This window comes from Cricetulus griseus, chromosome 5, assembly GCF_003668045.3.
Source record: "Cricetulus griseus strain 17A/GY chromosome 5, alternate assembly CriGri-PICRH-1.0, whole genome shotgun sequence".
NCBI lineage: Eukaryota > Metazoa > Chordata > Mammalia > Rodentia > Cricetidae > Cricetulus > Cricetulus griseus.
Genome location: NC_048598.1, coordinates 125,291,032 through 125,309,497, shown reverse-complemented (window position 1 = coordinate 125,309,497; position 18,466 = coordinate 125,291,032). Strand labels below are relative to the sequence as shown.

At 35.8% G+C, this 18,466-nt stretch overlaps 1 protein-coding gene across 6 annotated transcripts in view; it reads left to right on the top strand.

Annotated features, from left to right (window-relative positions):
* LOC100762786 (gephyrin) overlaps positions 1–18,466 on the top strand; it is a 375,076-nt gene that overhangs the window by 766 nt on the left and 355,844 nt on the right. The window lies entirely within an intron of this gene.

Below are 18,466 nucleotides of genomic sequence, written 5' to 3'. Positions count from 1 at the left end.
CGGGAGCCAGGTGATAGGCTCTAGTCCGGGACCCTGGAAAGTGCCTTCCTTCTGCTTTTCCTAGCAGAGGGCCCTCCCTTTCTGTCTGCCTCTTCTTAGCTAGGACTGACTGCTTCCCCTGACCGGGAAATCCAGCCTCTTTTTTTTTTTTTTTTTTTTTTTTTTTTTTTTTTTTTCCCTTGAGAAGGAAGGATTCCCCCAGTACTCGAGTTCCTCTTCCACCTCCCTTTTGGGACCCTTACCCCCACACCCCATCCCCATGCCCTGGTGGATGGTCCTGAGGCTGGAGAAGAGTGCACTTTTCCCGTTTCCCTCCCTCGCAGAAGTCGTGTGTGCTTTGCATGTCTGATTCCATTGCGTTGTATTTGGGTGATATCCCTGAGTTTGGAGATAGGCAGTTGCTGCAGGGCATGACTTCCAAGATGAATGGCAAGCCTATTTGTAGGGGTTTCAGCCGTGGTTCTGTAGTTGGCATGGTTTTAAGTGTGATTGAATGGAGAAGCGGGGGTTAAAGAATTATATTTGGAGTCTGAGGCTTAGTTTGGAGTAAAGGAAATCCAAGACTTAGTGATGTGATTTCGGAAAAAGAAATGTAGATGGGAATCCTAGTGTCTTCCCTACTTCATTTAAATTTTTTTCTCCTCGTCGAATTCTGACAGGTTGAGATGATGCTCGGGAAGGAACTAAATGGAATGAAACTTGATTTTATTATTGGGTAGAAACAAAGCTTTGATTCTGCTGGCAGATAGCGACTACAGTGCTTAATTTAGCTGCTGACTTTTGTGAAAAGAGGATACCCACTGCTCTGGTTTCTCCCTTTTAGTAGCCGGGGTATCCTTCCCATGATATCTTTGTTGAGAGCAGTTTATTGAATCTTCCCGAGTCAAAGCCTCTGGAGTAAAGAAACTAATCCAACTCAGTTGTAGGGAAGGACATGCTCCCCCCATCTGAATATGCAGACAGTGTGGATCTCTTCCTGCTGCCACTGTTTCCTTGTATGAAAAATCAGTTGTAGCTCACACTTCTTAGAGTTGATCTTGCTGATTTTTAAAAGAATCTGACACTGTGATGGGGAAATGCATACCCGTTATCGTCCATCAGCTTTTAATGTTTGCCATGCTTAAGTCGAGTGAATGTGAAATTTTATAGAAACCAAAATATGTCAGCTGTCTGTGGAAATTGAACGGCCCTAGAAGTTAAAAAGTTAAGCTGTAGGATTTGTTTTATCTAATTATCTAATTATCTTAATTTGGTCAAGCGATGGTGCATAAGTGTTGCACAGAGTGCTTTGAAACATACAACCCTTGTCTATGCTCTGATAGTAGTAACATTGATAAGTTAAACAGTTGAAAGGATGTATAAAAGTTGTCTAGATGTATCTATCACCCATGAATTTGGGTCTTAGAAGCTAAAGGGATTCTGTGTTTAAATGGATTAGCAGAAAATGTGATTACCTGAAGGAAAAATTTAGTACATTTAATAGGGTCAAGAAGAAACTGGTATTTTAAAGGGGAGTTGAAAGTCAGTGGCAGCAACCTTATAAATAAATATGTGATTGGAGACGAGGCTCTCGAGCAGAATAAAAATGCAGCATAAAGGCCTTTGCAAAGCCCAGGTGGAAAAGGTAGGTGGCATTTTGTCAAGGAAAGAGGGTAAGGTTGGCAATGGAGTTAATGACAATTTAGAGGAGCTATTTCATGAGAGTGAAGAGTACAGTAGTCTGGGAGGAAAAGTCTAATGCCAGCCACAAGGGTGTAGCTGAAGAATGAAAAAAAGCTGCAGATTTAGATGAAGTGGTAGTAGGACAATAAGGTTTGATGAGAAAATGGATATTTGAAATCGGAAATAACTAGGGATTTTTCATGAAGAGTTGCTGATATAAATACAGTGTTACTTACTATGACAGAACCTAAAAACATAAGAGAAAAATCAGTAGAAATAGCACTAGCTGCCAATCTGTGAATAGTTCGTTTTATTACAGCTTAATTCTATGGGTTGACATTTCTTGTAATCTTGAACATCAGAAAAAACAATCCTCCAAAAGTGAATCTATGTTGTTCAAGTTCATGGATTTTAGAAAAATTTTACTGTTCTTCCTGAATTCTAGAATTTAAAAAAGGCAAAATTTGAAACTGTGATTCTTGCAAGTTATAATTTCTGGCTCTTTTTTTTTTTTTTTTTTTTTTTTTTTTGCTTTTTCTTTAGACAGCACTATGTAGCCCAACTAGTCTTAAACACTTTAACCTGCCTTATTTCTTATCACAAGTGCTGCACTACAGGTGTGCTGTCACATCCAGCTAGTTTGTGGTTTTCTTTTTTTTTTTTTTTTTTCATGGGGGCCTCAGTTTGGTACAGAGTTTGTCTGTGTAGCCCTGGCCATCCTGGAACTAACTCACTCTGTAGAACAGGGTGGCCTCAAACTCAGAGACCTGCTTGCTTCTACCTGTGGAGCACAGGATTAAAGGCATTCGATGGGCAATTTGTGGCTTTCTTGAAGGTAGAAGGAATGTTTTCGAAAATGCCTTGGTGCCGGACATGGTGTCGTGTGTGTCCATAACTTCAGCACTGGTCAGACTGAGGCAAAAGAAGGACCTCAATTTCAAGGCTGGAGTAGAAAAAAGTCTCTTAGCATTTCACAATAGTAATTTTAAGTATTTTATCTAAATCTGCTTTACAAAGGTAGTGGGAAATGTGAAATGTGGTCTACCCCTATAAACATTTTACAGTGTGTCTGAATAATACTATATTGTCAATTCTAAAATTTTTAATTGACTTCTTTATGACATTGTTGTTGTCTGTTGAAAGACAATATTTGTTCTCTGAAACTCTCCATTCCCTGGATGCTTTTCTGATCTTTGTTTCAGTTATGAATTTAGCAAATACAGTACAGTCTGTGAAGCTTATCATTTGAATTAACTTTCTTGGAATTTTATAAGAAAGGGAAATGCCTTAACAATGGTATTTCTTTTTTGCTTAAATCATTACTTGTGATAAAGTAATATTGTTATTTTAGTTAATACTGCTTATTCATCAGGAAAATAAAAATGTATATATACTATGTACATGAAACTAGATTGTACATCTTTAAATTTTATTCTCTCTCTCTCTCTCTCTCTCTCTCTCTCTCTCTCTCTCTCTCTCTCTGTGTGTGTGTGTGTGTGTGTTGTAATGGAGCAGATGTAGAGGTCAGAGGACAATTTTCAAAAGTCAGTTCTCTTCCTCTACCACGTGAGTCTTGGGGATCCTGCCAGGCTTGGCAGGACCATCTTTACCCACTGAGTCCTCTCCAGCCCTACATTGAAACATTTTATGTTGAAGATTATGTACCTCAGAATAAATAAATTACTTGTCATTATCTGGTGTAGATTTGTAGGAAAGGAAAATTATATAGTTTTGGTGACCTAAGTTTGGTATTTAATTTTTTTTCTAATGTTCCCTAATTGTGTTACTATTTATACCAGAGACTATTGATAATTTGATAATGATTAATGTAAGACAGATAAACAAATACCTGTTACCTCAAAATTGGAGAACAGATGTAGGGCAGATGTAGAATCTTTTTAACAGCTTTAGTAGTATTTATACTTGGAGTCAGTCTTAGCAATTACATAGCAGACAATATATTTGTATGTGTCAAGTTTCACTTCCTTTTTCCTATTTGGAAAGAAGCTGTTTATCAAGGCAATAGGTAGTTCTATTACTTTAGAACAATATCGCCAGGGAAATAATGAATGCATGCAACAATGGAGAGTCATGGAGATTATGCTCCAGTGTGGATTCAGTATCTTAGTAACACTGATAATGTTTGGTACTAAGGTACTTAAAGATGATAATTCATTACCTAAATTTTCACTAAGAGTAATACATGTTAGGAAAAGATAACCTTTTTTTTCCTTGGTAAAGGGCTTTTTAAAATTTTTACTTTTTATGATGGAATCTTGATGTATGCTAGATTGGTCTTGAACTTGGGATCTCTTGCCTCTGCACTGAGTGTTATGATCATAGGTGTGTATCTTCACACTTAGCAAGGAAAAAGGCATTTTTTTGCTCTAATAATTATATACTTCTATATCAAATTGTAGATTTGAAATCACTAAGAGATATATGAATAAAATAAGAGTAGCAGTAGGAATTAAATAAAAGCTAGAACACAAAGATACTACAGTTACATGACCATTTAGTATTTCAGTCATTCAGAAATAGTTGTTCACAATATCAAAATGCAAAATTCTCAGCTGAGGAGATGCTATTCTTCAACTCTGGCATTATCCAAACATTTATTTTACTTTTCAAAGTCATAGGATATTCCTTCTCTTCTCTCTCTGTCTCTCTCTCTCTCTCCCTCCCTCCCTCCCCTCCTCTTTCCCTCTTTCCTTATAGTTCTGGAGATTGAACTCAGGGCCCTTTTGCATTCTAGGCAAGCACTACCACTGAGATGCATTCCCAGCTATATTATTTTCTGAAAGCCCCTTACTGTTAATAATATATAAATATATCTTTATTTTAAAAATAATATTAAGTGGGTAAGTCACTATTGAAAATAAAACCTAAATTCTACCTAAGGAATTGTGTGTGTTATGGCAATTTTATCTTCTTGTAGGGTAGAGTTGAGTTAAAAAGATGTCTACATCCCAACTATGTTGTTTTATGAATTCATGAATATAAGCAATATATTAGAGAAAATTAGTGATTTTTTTCGAAGTAGGAAAAAGCCATTGGCCTTGCACTGCCTAGCCAAGGACCAATTTGAACTTCTGTTCCTCCTGCTTCCACCTCCCAAGTGATGGGATTATAGGCATGTTTTACAATGACCAATTTTACCTGGTACTAGGATTAAACCCAGGCTTTGTGCATGCTAGGCAATCACTTTACCAATAAAACTTCATCCCAGCCTCCTCCAGTTTAAAAACTTCTATCTATCTGTCTGTCTGTCTGTCTGTCTGTCTAATCTATCCTATCTATCTATCTATCTATCTATCTATCTATCTATCTATCTATCTATCTATCTATCTAGTGAGACAGGGTTTCTCTGTGTAGCTTTGGCTGTCCTGGAACTCCCTCTGTAGACAAGCTTGGCCTTAAACTCAGAGATCTACTTGCCTCTGCCTCCTTAGTTCTGGGATCAAGGGTGTGCGTCACCACCTCCTGGCTATAGTTTAACTTCTGATCAACTTATTTATTACTAACATTACTTGCCAAAGACTTTATAAGCTATTAGTTGGTACATAGTAAGTTTCAAATATATTCAAAACACATATGGGGGCTGGAGAGATAGCTCATTGGAGCTATCTTGGAGAGGACTTTGTTTCTAGAAACCATATGGAAGCTTACACCATCTGAAATTTTGTCTTCCTTGAGCATCAAGCATGCATGTACTACACATACATCCATGCAGGCAAAACACTCGTAAAATGAAAATAAATAAAAAATTGACTACTTGACCTCAGAATATCTAGTGGAGAATCAACAGTATGGTACTGTGGAAGATGTGATGAATAAGAGTCTATTTTTACTTTCACTGGTGATAGATTGCTGAATAAGTTGAACAGGGTACTTTTTTGGATGTCAGTTAAGTAGATAAAATATATACTTTGCATCTGTAAATAGGATTGAAGGACAATGAACTATATTTGGAATTTGAGGTGTTAAAAAAGAAATCTTGGAAAAAGAAAGCACTGCAGTCCACAAAAGTTTTCTTGCTTTGGATCTGGGCAGAGAAGAAAATACCAAGGAAGAAAAAAAGATTACTTTATTTGATTAAATGTATATTTATTAAAGCAATTTTTGAGTGATCTCAAAAATAAATGTTTAATGTGAAATAGATATTCTATACAGGTTGTCTAATGAATTATTTAGCTATTTTGTGTTTAATTGATAAAATAGAACTTTTAAAAATTTTCATAATTTAACTTCATTCAATAACTTTCACAGTAGCTTACCAGTATTTATATGTTCTGAAAAAGAAGGATTAAATCTGTTGTACATAAGAAAAGTGTTACTTTGAAAAAAGGAGTTAGCCTGAGCAAATTGGGAGCATGGGAGGAGGGGAGAGGGAACTAGGAGAATGAGAAGGGGAGAAGAAGAGGGGTGAGAAGAACATGATGGGGCAGGGAGGTTGAGTTGGGGGAAGAACAGAAGAGAACAAGGTAAGAGATACTATAATAGAGGGAGACATTATAGGTTTACAGAGAAATCAGGCACTAGGGAAATGTCCAGAGATCTACAAGGATGACACCAACTAACAATCTAAGCAACAGAAGAAAGGCTACCTTAAAAGCCCTCCCCTAATAATGAGATTGATGACTAACTTATATGCTATTCTATAGCCTTCATCCAGTAGCTGGTGGAAGTAGAAGCAGACACCCACAGCTAAACCTTGAACTGAACTGGAATCCAGTTGCAGAGGAGGAGGAGTAATGAGCAAAGGGGTACAGACAAGGCTGGTGAAACCCACAGAAACAGCTGAACTGAACAAGGGAGAGCTCTTGGTCCCCAGACTGATAGCTGGGAAACCAGCATGGGACTGATCCAGACCCCAGGATCCTGGGTGTCAGTGAGGAGACCTCGGAAATCTATGAGGCCCCTTAGATTTCAGTACTTATCCCTAGCATAGGAATGGACTTTGGGAGCCCATCCCACATGGAGGAATACTCCCTTAGCCTAGACACAAGGGAGTGGGCCTAGGCCCTATCCCAAAGGATATGACAGACTCTGAAGACCCCGTATGGAAGGCCTCACCCTCCCTGGTGAGCAGAAAGGGTATGGGATAGGTAGGGTGTTAGTTGGGGGAGGGGGGCAGGGGAGGAGTGTAGGGAGAGGGAACTGGGATTGACATGTAAAATAATCTTTCTAATTCAAATAAAAAATTATAAAAAAGAAAAGAAAAAAGGAGTTAGAAGAAGAGATGGGAAAAAATATTTCCATCATTTGTATTTTTGGGCATATGGCATTGCATCAAGGAATAATCTGATTCTTAAAGAGTCTAAGTTAGGGGAACAAACAATATTTTTTGCAGTAGCAATTTTAATTGGGCATTTGTAAATTAAATTACTATTAAGATAAACATAAGTGAACCAGGCATAGCATGTGGAATACATGTGTCCTTTTAAAATAAAATCAGAAACTTCAGAGAAATTTAAAGTTAATACGTTATATGGTACGCAGTCTTTCTTTTAAAACAATATTTTTATTTTTGTGTATGTGTGTCCTTGCACCTTGTCTGTATGTGTACTATGTATATTCAGTTGCCAAGGGAGGGCAGAAGAGGGCTTTGGATCCTTTGGAGCTGAACTTATAGGTGGTTGAATTTGTATCTGATATGGGTGCTGGGAACTGAACCTTGGGTCCTCTGATAGCGCATTAAGTGTTTTTAACAGCTGAACCATCTTTTGAAGCTTCCATTCTGAGATCTTTTAAGTTCTTGTCTACTATTAAGATACTATAGTAAAAAATTAAAGAGTGTGGTGGTGTAAAATGTTAGAAGGATCCATATTTTTTCCTTTGTTTGGCTAAGTTTTATACCCTTAAACATATTAAATTCTTTCTTTTAGTATTTCTCAGCACTGTAATGGAAGATTATTTTGTAAGATCACGAAGGCTCTTAAGACAAAATTTCTGTCCTTTAGAGAAATATAGGATATTAGATTAATGTTTCCTGTCCTTATAATTTGTGGTGATATTTTGTTTATGATCTAACAAATAAAGCTTGCCTGAAGATCAAAGTGTAAAGCTAGCCACACTACTAGTTAGCCATAGAGGCCAGGCAGTGGTGGCACACAACTCCAAGCACGTGGGAGACAGAGGTAGATGGATCTCTGTTATTTCAAGGCCACCCTGAGCTACACAAAATTAATCCAGTCTAACAGAGAAACAGAGCTCACACAAAGGTGATCCCAGCATTATGGTGGTGGAGACAGGAAGGGAAATAGCTGGACAGAGAGAGGGTGTAAGGTGGGAGGAGACAGGAACTCATGACAGTCTGAGGCACCAGTCTGAGGAGGCAGTTAATCTGAAGCAGTCAGTCCGAAGAGGCAGTCTGGGGACAGGATCACCCCTTTGGTCTGAGGTAGATAGCTGACTCTGAATTTTTATTATTAAGAACAATTAGAATTCATGCTACAATAATTAGATTATGGAGGGAAGACAGAATATACATAAAAATGCAAGAGAGTAAAAAAGGACAGGTTAAAAATGTTTGAGATTTTCTGTAATTATGAACTAAGGAAAAGTTTATATTAAAATGTCTAGACTGAAAGAATTTTTGTGGCATTAATAGTAGTTTTTGTCTTACACTTAGTTTTAGATTCAGCTTAAACCTCATTTCTTTAATAAAATCTTTCCTAGAAATTATTGTTACTTAATGTGTTTCTTGCTTTTCTGTGGGGAAACAATCTTACAAATGCCTATGTCTGATGGGGAATGTACTGTGTATGTTCATCTTATTGATTATTGAATAAAATACTGTTTGGCCAATGAAACAGCAAGTTAGGCAGGACTAGGAGTCAAAGAGGATTCTGGGAAATGCAGTAGAGAAGTGGTGTTCCAGGCAGGAAGTGACATAACAAGGAGACTCATATTTAAGAAAGGAGAAACAGGAAGTGTCCCCTTGTCCCCTCCGCTCTTCCTCCAGCTGTGCAATGTGAACTAGAGGCAAGAGAGGGTGCCAGCTGAAGGCATCCTCTATAAGATAAGTCTTATAAAATATATAGATTTATGATAATTAAGACTGAGCTAACAGATGAGAAATCCTAGTCATTGGCCAAGCAGCCTTGTACCTAATATGTCTCTGTATTATTTTGTTCATCTACGCAGCGGGAAGAACTCAGGCAGCTGGCAGAGACCGCCCAGGTGGCGGTAGGGCTCGGGCTGCTTTTGGTGGAAAGATTTATTATAACATATGTCTTGTAATCATACATATTTGAGAGGCTTCCTGGTATAACTTTTCTTTTTATAAAACAGAAAAGACTTTGGAGCCAGACAAACTCAGATGTCATACTGTGTGGTTTGAATGAGACTGGCCCTACAGACACATATGTTTGAATACTTGGTCCCCAGTGGTAGAACTGTTTGAGAAGGATTAAGGTTTATGAACTTATTGAAGGAAGTGTGTTACCTGGACCAGGCTTTGAAGTTTCAAAAGACTTGGACCATTCTCATGCATCATTTTTGCTTTTGTTTTTGGAACAAGATGTGAGCTCTTATCTTTTCTTGCTGTCATGTCTTATTCTGCCAGTGTAGTTGGACCTTTTTGTCAGGACTACCAGTCCCAAATAATGATATGGAGACTTATTAATTATAAAAGCAGGGCCTTAGCTTAGGCTTGTTCCTAACTAGTTCTTATAACTTAAGTTAACACATATTTTTAAATCTGTGTTCTTCCGCATGGCTCATTATCTCATCTCTGTACTGCCCATCCTGCTTCCTCCCTATTTGGCTGGCGACTCTGCCTTACTTCTTCCCAGAGTGCTCTCTCTCTGCCCTGAAGTCCCAACTATACTTTCCTTCCTAGCTATTGGCTGTTCAGCTTTTTATTACACCAATCCCAGCAATACATCTTCACATAGTGCACAAATATCCCACAACACACCATCATGGACTCTAACTTCCTGAAACCGTAAGCCCAGTTAAATGCTTCCTTTTATAAATTTTCTTGGTTGTTGTGTTTTATGGCAGTATTAGAAACATTAATACATATATCCTTTATTTGGGGAAGTTATTTAACCTTTCTGAATTTGTTTCCTTCTCAAGAATTATACTGGTAATGCACTTCTTCATTATAAACTTTTAAGTGTGGCCGTTATGCATGTGCAATACCTAGCTTGTATATCTAATTCCTTTCCTTTTCATTTTATGTTGTGTTTAAGTAGTTTTCTAGCAGTTTCCATGTGTATACATCTTATTATTAAAACTAAGTTTTAGAACACTTAAAACTGGTATTTGCATTTCTTGCTTCTTTGTTTTATTACCTACTAATGAAATAATTGAATAGAAGGTAATTAAATTTTTAAAAAGCAGGTGATGTGAAATGTATACACTACCTTAGAAAGCATTTAGATAAACCAGAACTTGGCTGTTATTATTAGACTGACAGTTCAGATAGATGGAGTTAAGTTATTAAAAGTTCTATCCTTGTAATAAAGACGTAATTCTGTGTTTTATATCAAATTTTCAGGCAGTGCTTTAATTGATGACCATACTTTGCCTGATGATTATTTTAGACTAGTGGAATTTGATGTCTTTATAAAAACTGAAATTTTGAGGGGGCTGAAGAGATGACTCAAAAGTTAAGGGTACTTCCTACTCTTGCAGAGGACCTGAGTGTGGTTCCCAGTACCCATACCAGGTGGCTCACAACCACTTGTAACTCCAGCTCTTGGGATTTGATGCCTTCTAGTCTCTGTGGGCACTTTAACACACATCACACACACACACACACACACACACACACACATACACACACATACACACACACACACACACACACACACACATGAAAAATAATTGTTTAGAAATTACCTTGAAAATCTGGAACTATAGATAAAAAGTTGAAATTCTGTTAGTTTGAAAGTTAGTTCTCTTGTGAGCAGTACAACACTGACATGCATCAAAAGATATGCCTCCTCTGTCATTTATTAAAGACATCTGAGGCAGTTTTTTTTCTTTAGTGTCCTTGGCTTTAAATGTATATGATTATGCTTTCTGTGTAAGATTAGCATGAGAAGCAAATAAAATGATGTATTCCAGAATTACTAAAATATCAGGCCCTCTTATGTTAGTAATTTCTTAGTTACAGTCTTTTGCCCTTGGAGTTTATATCCAACACTAACTTGAGACCATTTATAGTTTATTTATGTTACACTGTAGGGAATACAGTGCTGCTATATTTTACTTTTTAGTTATATTACTTAAGTATAACTCCAGAGCTTGATCTTCTTTCACATTTAGCAATTTTTGATATAAAATTTTAGGTTTCTATTCCTTTTCTGCTAAGGTAAGAAACTGAGCATGAGTTTTTGCTGAATAAGGTTTGAAAGACATTTATTGGGCACTTATATGTTCTGTTTATATTAAGTGCTTTGGATATGTTATTTAATCTTTAAAACTTTAAAGGTACTATCTTATGCCTTTCATATTGCCTGAAGAGTAGAGAGGTTAAGTAACTTAGAATCGCTAGTGGCAATATCAAGATTCAAGCACAGGTTTGACTATAATTATATTTTTAATCCATTCTGAATATTTGTTATTATGGACTGCAATAACATGAATCTATAATAATATTAACTTTTCAGTTATGACTTTTACATAGATCCTAGCCTATTATATGCTTGGGAAGTATTAAAACGCCTTGCTATGATATGACAGATTTTTGAAGATCCCCCCCCCATGGAAGGCCTCACCCTCCCTGGGGAGTAGAAAGGGTATTGGATAGGTAGGGTGTTAGTTGGGGAGGGCAGGGGAGGAAGGGAGGGAGAGGGACCTGGGATTGCCATGTAAAATAATTTTCTTTCTAATAAATAAATAAAAATCCTTGCTAAGAATTATATATGTAAATAAATTTAAAAAAAGAATTATATATGAAATGACATTTACTTAGACTTGATGTGAAGATCTAAAACAAAACAAGACAAAACAAAACATTTTGCCTTTGAGTTTAGAGAATCAGAAGTTGAATATCACTATTATAATTGGTTTTTCCTTACACTGGCAATTTCAGGACCATGATTAGTTGTCTTCAGGATCAGCCTGATATAGAAATGTTAATTAAATATTGCTAATAGCAAATAAATTCATTCTGAGTGCTTAGTAGAAATTAAGCTTTAAAACTTTCCTATTTTTTTTAACATTAAGAAAAAAGTCACTTAAGTTACTTTTAGAATCTATTCAGGTAAGAATAATTGAATGTCTTGGAAATAAGAACTTGAATACCAAAATTACTATTTTTTAAGTATCAAAAAAAGATGAAACATTTCAATGATATAAGCCCCTTGTCCATCTACTTAAAAGTTGGTGCTGAATATTTTTGTTTCAGTGCAAACTTTAAAAACTGTGTGTTCATAAAATGAATACCCACATTGTACAAGTAGCATTTGAATTAATTAAATTGCAAGTAGAAAAGCTCCTCAATTCTTTCGTGCTCTTAAATGAAAAAAACTATTCCAGTACCTTTATTTATAAAAATGTAATAATGGCATGGTAAAATATGAAATTAAACATCATGGCCTTTCTCCTATAGTCTCTCTAGTGCTACCACTTTAAATTTTGTTTTTTATCTATTCTTTATGCATTTGAATTTGTATACATGCACTTAATATAACACATGAAAGCTTATATATCAGTGGACAACTGGTCAAAATTAACACCTATATGTTTTATTAGATTCATATAACAGTATTTTAGAGAAAGTATTAGTTTTTAAAACTAAAAAGTTATGTATTGCACATGCACTTAAATTTTTCCCCACATGACAGCTTTTAGATTGACTGCCCCCTTGAGATAGGGCATGCATTCTCTAGTTTCCTTTATTTCTCAATTTGCCTATTTATATCTTGAGCCTAATGAGCATTTAGATTTGTGATCCTTATTCTGTACCTCCCTTTCCCTCTTCCTTTTTATAGCATGTTTTGGGTATCTTTTCCTAGTAGTGAAAATAATAGTAGTTAACTTCTTTGGGAGCTTACCAAATATAAGATACTTTGTAGAGCCTGTTACAGAGCCTACTACTTAGTACTATCACTGGTATACAACTGAGGCAAATGTAATGAGAGTGATTAAACTGACTTGTGCAAGTTACTATGTGCAAGTTACTATGATAAGAAACCAATCTGCAAGTTGAATCATATAGTCTGTCATGAGACTATATGTGCGCTTGCCCATTATATTATCTTACCTCTTGGCCTGTACAAATGATTTTATGTAGGTCTTTAAAGATGTTCATATACAGTTTTCTTTTTATGGCTCTGTGGTATTGCATCATAGACTATACTTTATTAAATCAGTACCCAACCAGTGATCATTGAGGTTCCTTTTAAAATCTTTCACTGTGTTAAATATTATAGACGAAGCTATTGCACATTTATTATTGCATGATTTCAGTTTTGTAATATAAAATTAAGTAGAATTTTTAGGTTAAGAATAACAATTTTAAACTTTTGATAGTATTACCAACTTGCCTTCTAAACAGGTCATACTAATGAATAGTCTCACCTTTATTTGAATGTTAGCTTTTTAATAACTATAAATTCTTTTAAGGTGTATTTCTTGAATTTTATGGGCAGATTAGAATATTGTTTTATTGCTAATGAGAGATACTGAACTTAAAAGTTACCTTTGGTATAAAAGGGAACACAATTTAAATAACCACAGAGCTTAGAGGAGGTGCAGACTTTAAGTAGTCAAATTAAGTGATCTTTGAATTACAGTAATCATGGGAACCTTTTCTTCATTTCATGTTTATCTTTTTAGTATATTACAGGTTATCTTTCTTACATTCAAAATTGGGAAGAGAGGTGTAGTTTGAGAAGTTATAGTAATGGGCAATTTCAAGTTTCATCTTCCTAACTAGAGAGTCCAAAGGAAAGCTTCTTCCTCATGATATCTTTGCATGTAATACTGTGATACTCCTTCACTTGGCTTATGCCCATTTTTGTCTGTCATTGCTAGAGTTGAGGACCTTGATTGATCTCAGGTCTATGTCATATGTGTATCCTTGACAGAGAGTCATTAAGCAGGTAGCTTTACTAGATCACCTGGTGTGCCACTCTGTTCAGGCTGTATTAACAATGTACATTACACTGGATAATTTTTAAGCTATGGGAATTAATTCTGTATAGTTCTGGAGTGTGGGAAGTTAGTTGAGCACAAATACGGAAGTTGGAAAATTTGGTGTTTGTTGAAGAAGACTTGTTCTTTATGAGAAGTGTTCTATATGTATGTCCTTACGTGGCTTTCCATTAACTCTTGGAGGGTCACTAATCCCATTCTGGAGTACCAAAGGTTTCATTTCTTAAGTATGTCACCTTGAGGGTTGTATTTCAGCATATGAATTTGAAGGAGCAAATGTATTCAGACCATAGTAGGCCATACACTACAATAGAAGTTTTCAGAAGGTATTTTTACTTCTCGAAGGGTAAATGTATGCTGAACAGCTCTTTTACTAGAGGTTCCCTAAAATCTTGCTGCTGCTGCTGCTGCTGCTTCTCCTTCCTCCCCTCCTTCTCCCCTTTCCCTCCTCCTTTCCCCTCTTCCTCTTCCTCCTCCTCTTTCTTCTGTATAACCAGTTTATTATATTTGCCCCATTTTCTCTTTTTCTGTGAACATGTTCAGTTAAGTTAGGGTATGATAATTAGTAATGAATCTAAAGCCCTCTGATATAGTATTTTATTTATGTATCAGTAGCACTCACAGTGATTGGCTTCCACTTTTTCATATTCAGGGACATTATAGAAAAGTAGTACACATGTAAGATTTTTAAAGAAGCCCCTTTATGTTGCTTTACTTTGAGTTTACAATAAGCTATAGATCTTTGGTCTTTTTTCTATAAATATTACTTTACAATCCATTTTCTAAGAGTTGTTCTTCAAAAACTTGAGACGAGTATGCAATAAAAAAGTTTCTGCATCATCAAGTAAATTTGGAACATGCTGCCTAGTGTATCCATCTTTTTGGAGATTCATAGCATGGTAAAGCATATTAACATATTGAAGATGTAAGTGATGAATATTTGTAGATTCTCTTAGTTTTTTTTAGTCTAGTGTATTCCAAACATTTGAAAACAGTTTTTCAAGGTACACTACCGTTCTGTTCAATTCTCATCTGTCTGACTGTCTGTCTGTCTGTCTGTCTGTCTATCTATCTGTCTATCAATCATTTTGGTTTTGTGAGGCAGGGTTTCTCTGTGTAACAACCCTGGTTGTCTTGGGACTCACCCTATAAACCAGGCTGGCCTCAGAGTCACAGATATCCACCTGCCTCTGCCTCCCGAGTGCTGGGATTAAAGGTGTGTGCCATCACTGCCTGGATTGTTCAATCTTTTGGAAGTCTACATAAGACCTCTATATTTGTTCTTTAATACTTTTGCTGTAGAAATAGAAGTTTTCCTTAATCAATCTCTGCTGTGAAAATTATTTACCCTGGCTTTACATTTAAAATACTTTCCAAACTTCACCTCTCATTAAATTTTTTTAGATTTATTGTTTTATGTATGTTAATGTTTTGCTCACATGTATCTATGTGTGCTGTATGCATGCCTGGTACCTGCAGAGATCAGAAGAAGATGTTAGATCCCTTGAGACTGGAGTTACAGATAGTTGTGAGCCAACATGTGGGTCCTAGGAATTGAACATAGGTTCTTTGTTAGAGCAACAAGTGTTCTTAATCACTGAACAAACTCTCCAGTCCCACCTCTCATTCTAAAGTCTTTAATATAAAAATGTTAGGTGGATATTTTCTTATTTTATTTTTCATTTTGTTTATTTCTTTGTTTTTGAGATTGGATCTTACTCTCTAGCCTAGGCTGACCAAAAATTCACTATGTAGCCCAGACTGGCTACAACGCACACCAATTTTCTTGTGTTAGCTTCCTAAGTACGGGGATTAAATGTGAGACATTATACCCCTTCCACAGGAGGTCTAAGAAAGCAAAGCCTGGAAATTGACTGTTGTTGCTTCTGTTATATTATATGGGTATGATTGTCAGCTTGGGGGCGGATTTAGACTCACCATAGAAACATGGAAATTTTTTGAGATATAGACTAGATCTAAAGTAATATATGAAAAATTGTTTGTGATATTCTCTAAAACTGGTTAAGGCTTGTGAAGAAAGCTGCCTGCTTATGTAAATATATGAATATTTTAGTTATAGAGGACTAAGAACTAGAGTCAAGAAAGTGTTTTGAAAGTTTTACATTTAATATCAATGGTATGTTTGTTAGGGTGGGAAAAATAGCAAAGTAAAACTATGTTGAGGACTGTTGATTTATAGCAGAATAATTTTTAATTGGTAGTGGGAAATAACAAATTCCATTAATAAGAAGCTATATCTTGAACTGTACTTGGTTGAAATTGAATAAAAATGGACTTACTACAAGAAAAAAAATAACACATATAAAGCATAAGAGAGTATTCATAATATGTCTAGTCCAAAAGAGAATAAAATTTAGAGCGTTGCTAAAGACACTTTGGTAGAAAAGTTTGGTAATCATTAACAGAGGTTAATGTGGAACTTGGGTTTATCAGTTTTCTTTTGCAAATGGGTTTGTGATATATTAATTTAAAAATTGTCAATTATGCATCATAAAACATTCATTGCTTTCTGATTCTCACTGCTACTTGAAAGTAGGTCATGTATAATACATGGTAGACTCATAGATGAATAATGGAGATTTCCCACTTATATAATAGAAACTTTTAAGCAGTTAAATATCGGTATACCCATTTTATCATTCTATTATTTTTCTGATCATGAGTAATGTATTACTCTGACTTTAGTTCCATTTGTTAGCAAAAACTCCAACTTAGTTGTAAAGTACTAAATACTTATAAAGCTTAAATATGAGAATTTGATTGCAAAGTTGGTATGCATTGTGTGTGTGTGTGTATGTGTGTGTGTGTGTGTGTGTGTGTGTGTGTGTGTGTGTGTGTGTGTGTCCTCACACACACTGGTTTTTGAAGGTCAGGAGACAACTTCAGATGTTCTTCAGGTACCATTCACTTTTTCTTTAAGACAAGTAGGTTTGACTGGCTTGCCAGGGAGTCCCAGGGATCCTTCTGTCTCTGCTTCCCTAACCCTGGTATTTTAAGTATGTGTCATTACACCTGGCAATTTTTTTTTCCTGGATCCAAATGTATATATATTTCAATATATGATCCTATTTGTAAGGCAAGAACTTCAGTCTGATCTGTGTCTCCATCCCCTACAATTGGTGTGCATTGTGAAATTTTTGTTTTTGTTTTTGTTTTTTTTTGTTTTGTTTGAGATAGGTTCTTGTTTCATGGCCCAGGTTTGGCCTCTAACTAAAATCCTCCCAAATGCAATGATTGCAGGCATGCTCTATTGTGTCTGGCCCTTAAGTAATTTTTGCATTAAAATACTTGCCAAATACTGAATGAGAGTTTGCCAGGCCTTTTTTTTCCCCTATAAAATGCTAGATAGTAGAGTTTTTAGGCTTTGTGAGCTGTAACATTTATCTTATGGCTGCTTAACTTGCCCTTGTAGAGTGAAAGCAGACATAGACAATATGTAAGCCAATGAGTATGATTTTCCCCAGTAAAATTTCATTTATGAAAAACAAATGGCAGGGCAGCATTAGCTTAATGCTATAGTTTTCCAGTTCTCTCTCTAAGTCATAGTATATATTAGGAAAATTGAACTATATTAGTTATAATTTACATTTAAAAATTCTACAAAACTTTGTTATTTAAAATTTAATAGCTCTTATGTTTCTGTAAATTAAGTTGTGCTTTTACTACAGGTGCTGTTGATTGGTGTTCTGATGTAGCTATAATCATTTGGAGGTTTGACTGGGAACCTCTTGGCCAGGGTTTGGCTTTCCTACATATGGGTTTCTATATGACTGTTAGTTCATTAATCTCATGGTGTGATAGCTGATTTCCAAGAAGGCCTGAAATTGGCATGGTCTATTTTGACTAACAGGATAATGGAAGTAAATGCATATTGTACCAACCACAGGAACAAATTGCTGACTAAGTTAAGAACAAGATGATTGCTGAATGTGTAGTCCCTAAATAGTCTACTTGGATCTTCTCTAGTCATGTATTTATTTACATAAAATAATTTACTAAGTAATTTCTACATTGTAGACTTAATTGCTTCTTTATTCAAGTGTCTGAAGGTCTGTGTTTGGTTTATTATCTTGAACATTTGCTCTCTTTCTGTTTTGAGTTAGGGGCATTGTCAGTCTTTAGAATCTCACTTTACTACTATTGACATACAATCAGATATGAAGGTGATGTTAGTATGCTGTTGCCCATTGATTACTAGGGTTGTTTTGGCTGATCTAGCTCCCAGAATGTATTCTTTCTTTGGAAAAGGACTTACATGAAAGCAAGTACTGTAAATACAGAATGAAATAAGAGCTATAACAGGAGTACAAGCAACATGCTGTGGGTGCAGAGGAAGGAACAATTAAGTTTGACTGAATGACTGTAGGAGGTATGACATTTTAAAGAAGGTAATGTTTGAGCAAGGCCTGGAAGAATGAATAACTCATCCTTAGAAAAGAAAGGAAAAGATAATCTAGTTGTCAGATTTCTTGGCTGCTGAAGGGGTGGCACCAGAGTGTCTAGGCTAAAGTAGATTAACTTAAATATAGATTTAAGGAACTAGGGATAAACAGGAGCAGGCAGTTATGTGATTTTAACTTTCTCAAAGTAGAGGTAATGCAGTTTTGCTACGTTTCAGCCTTAGGTGGTTGAGAATCCAAGTTTTTAATTAAATAGTTCATTTTGA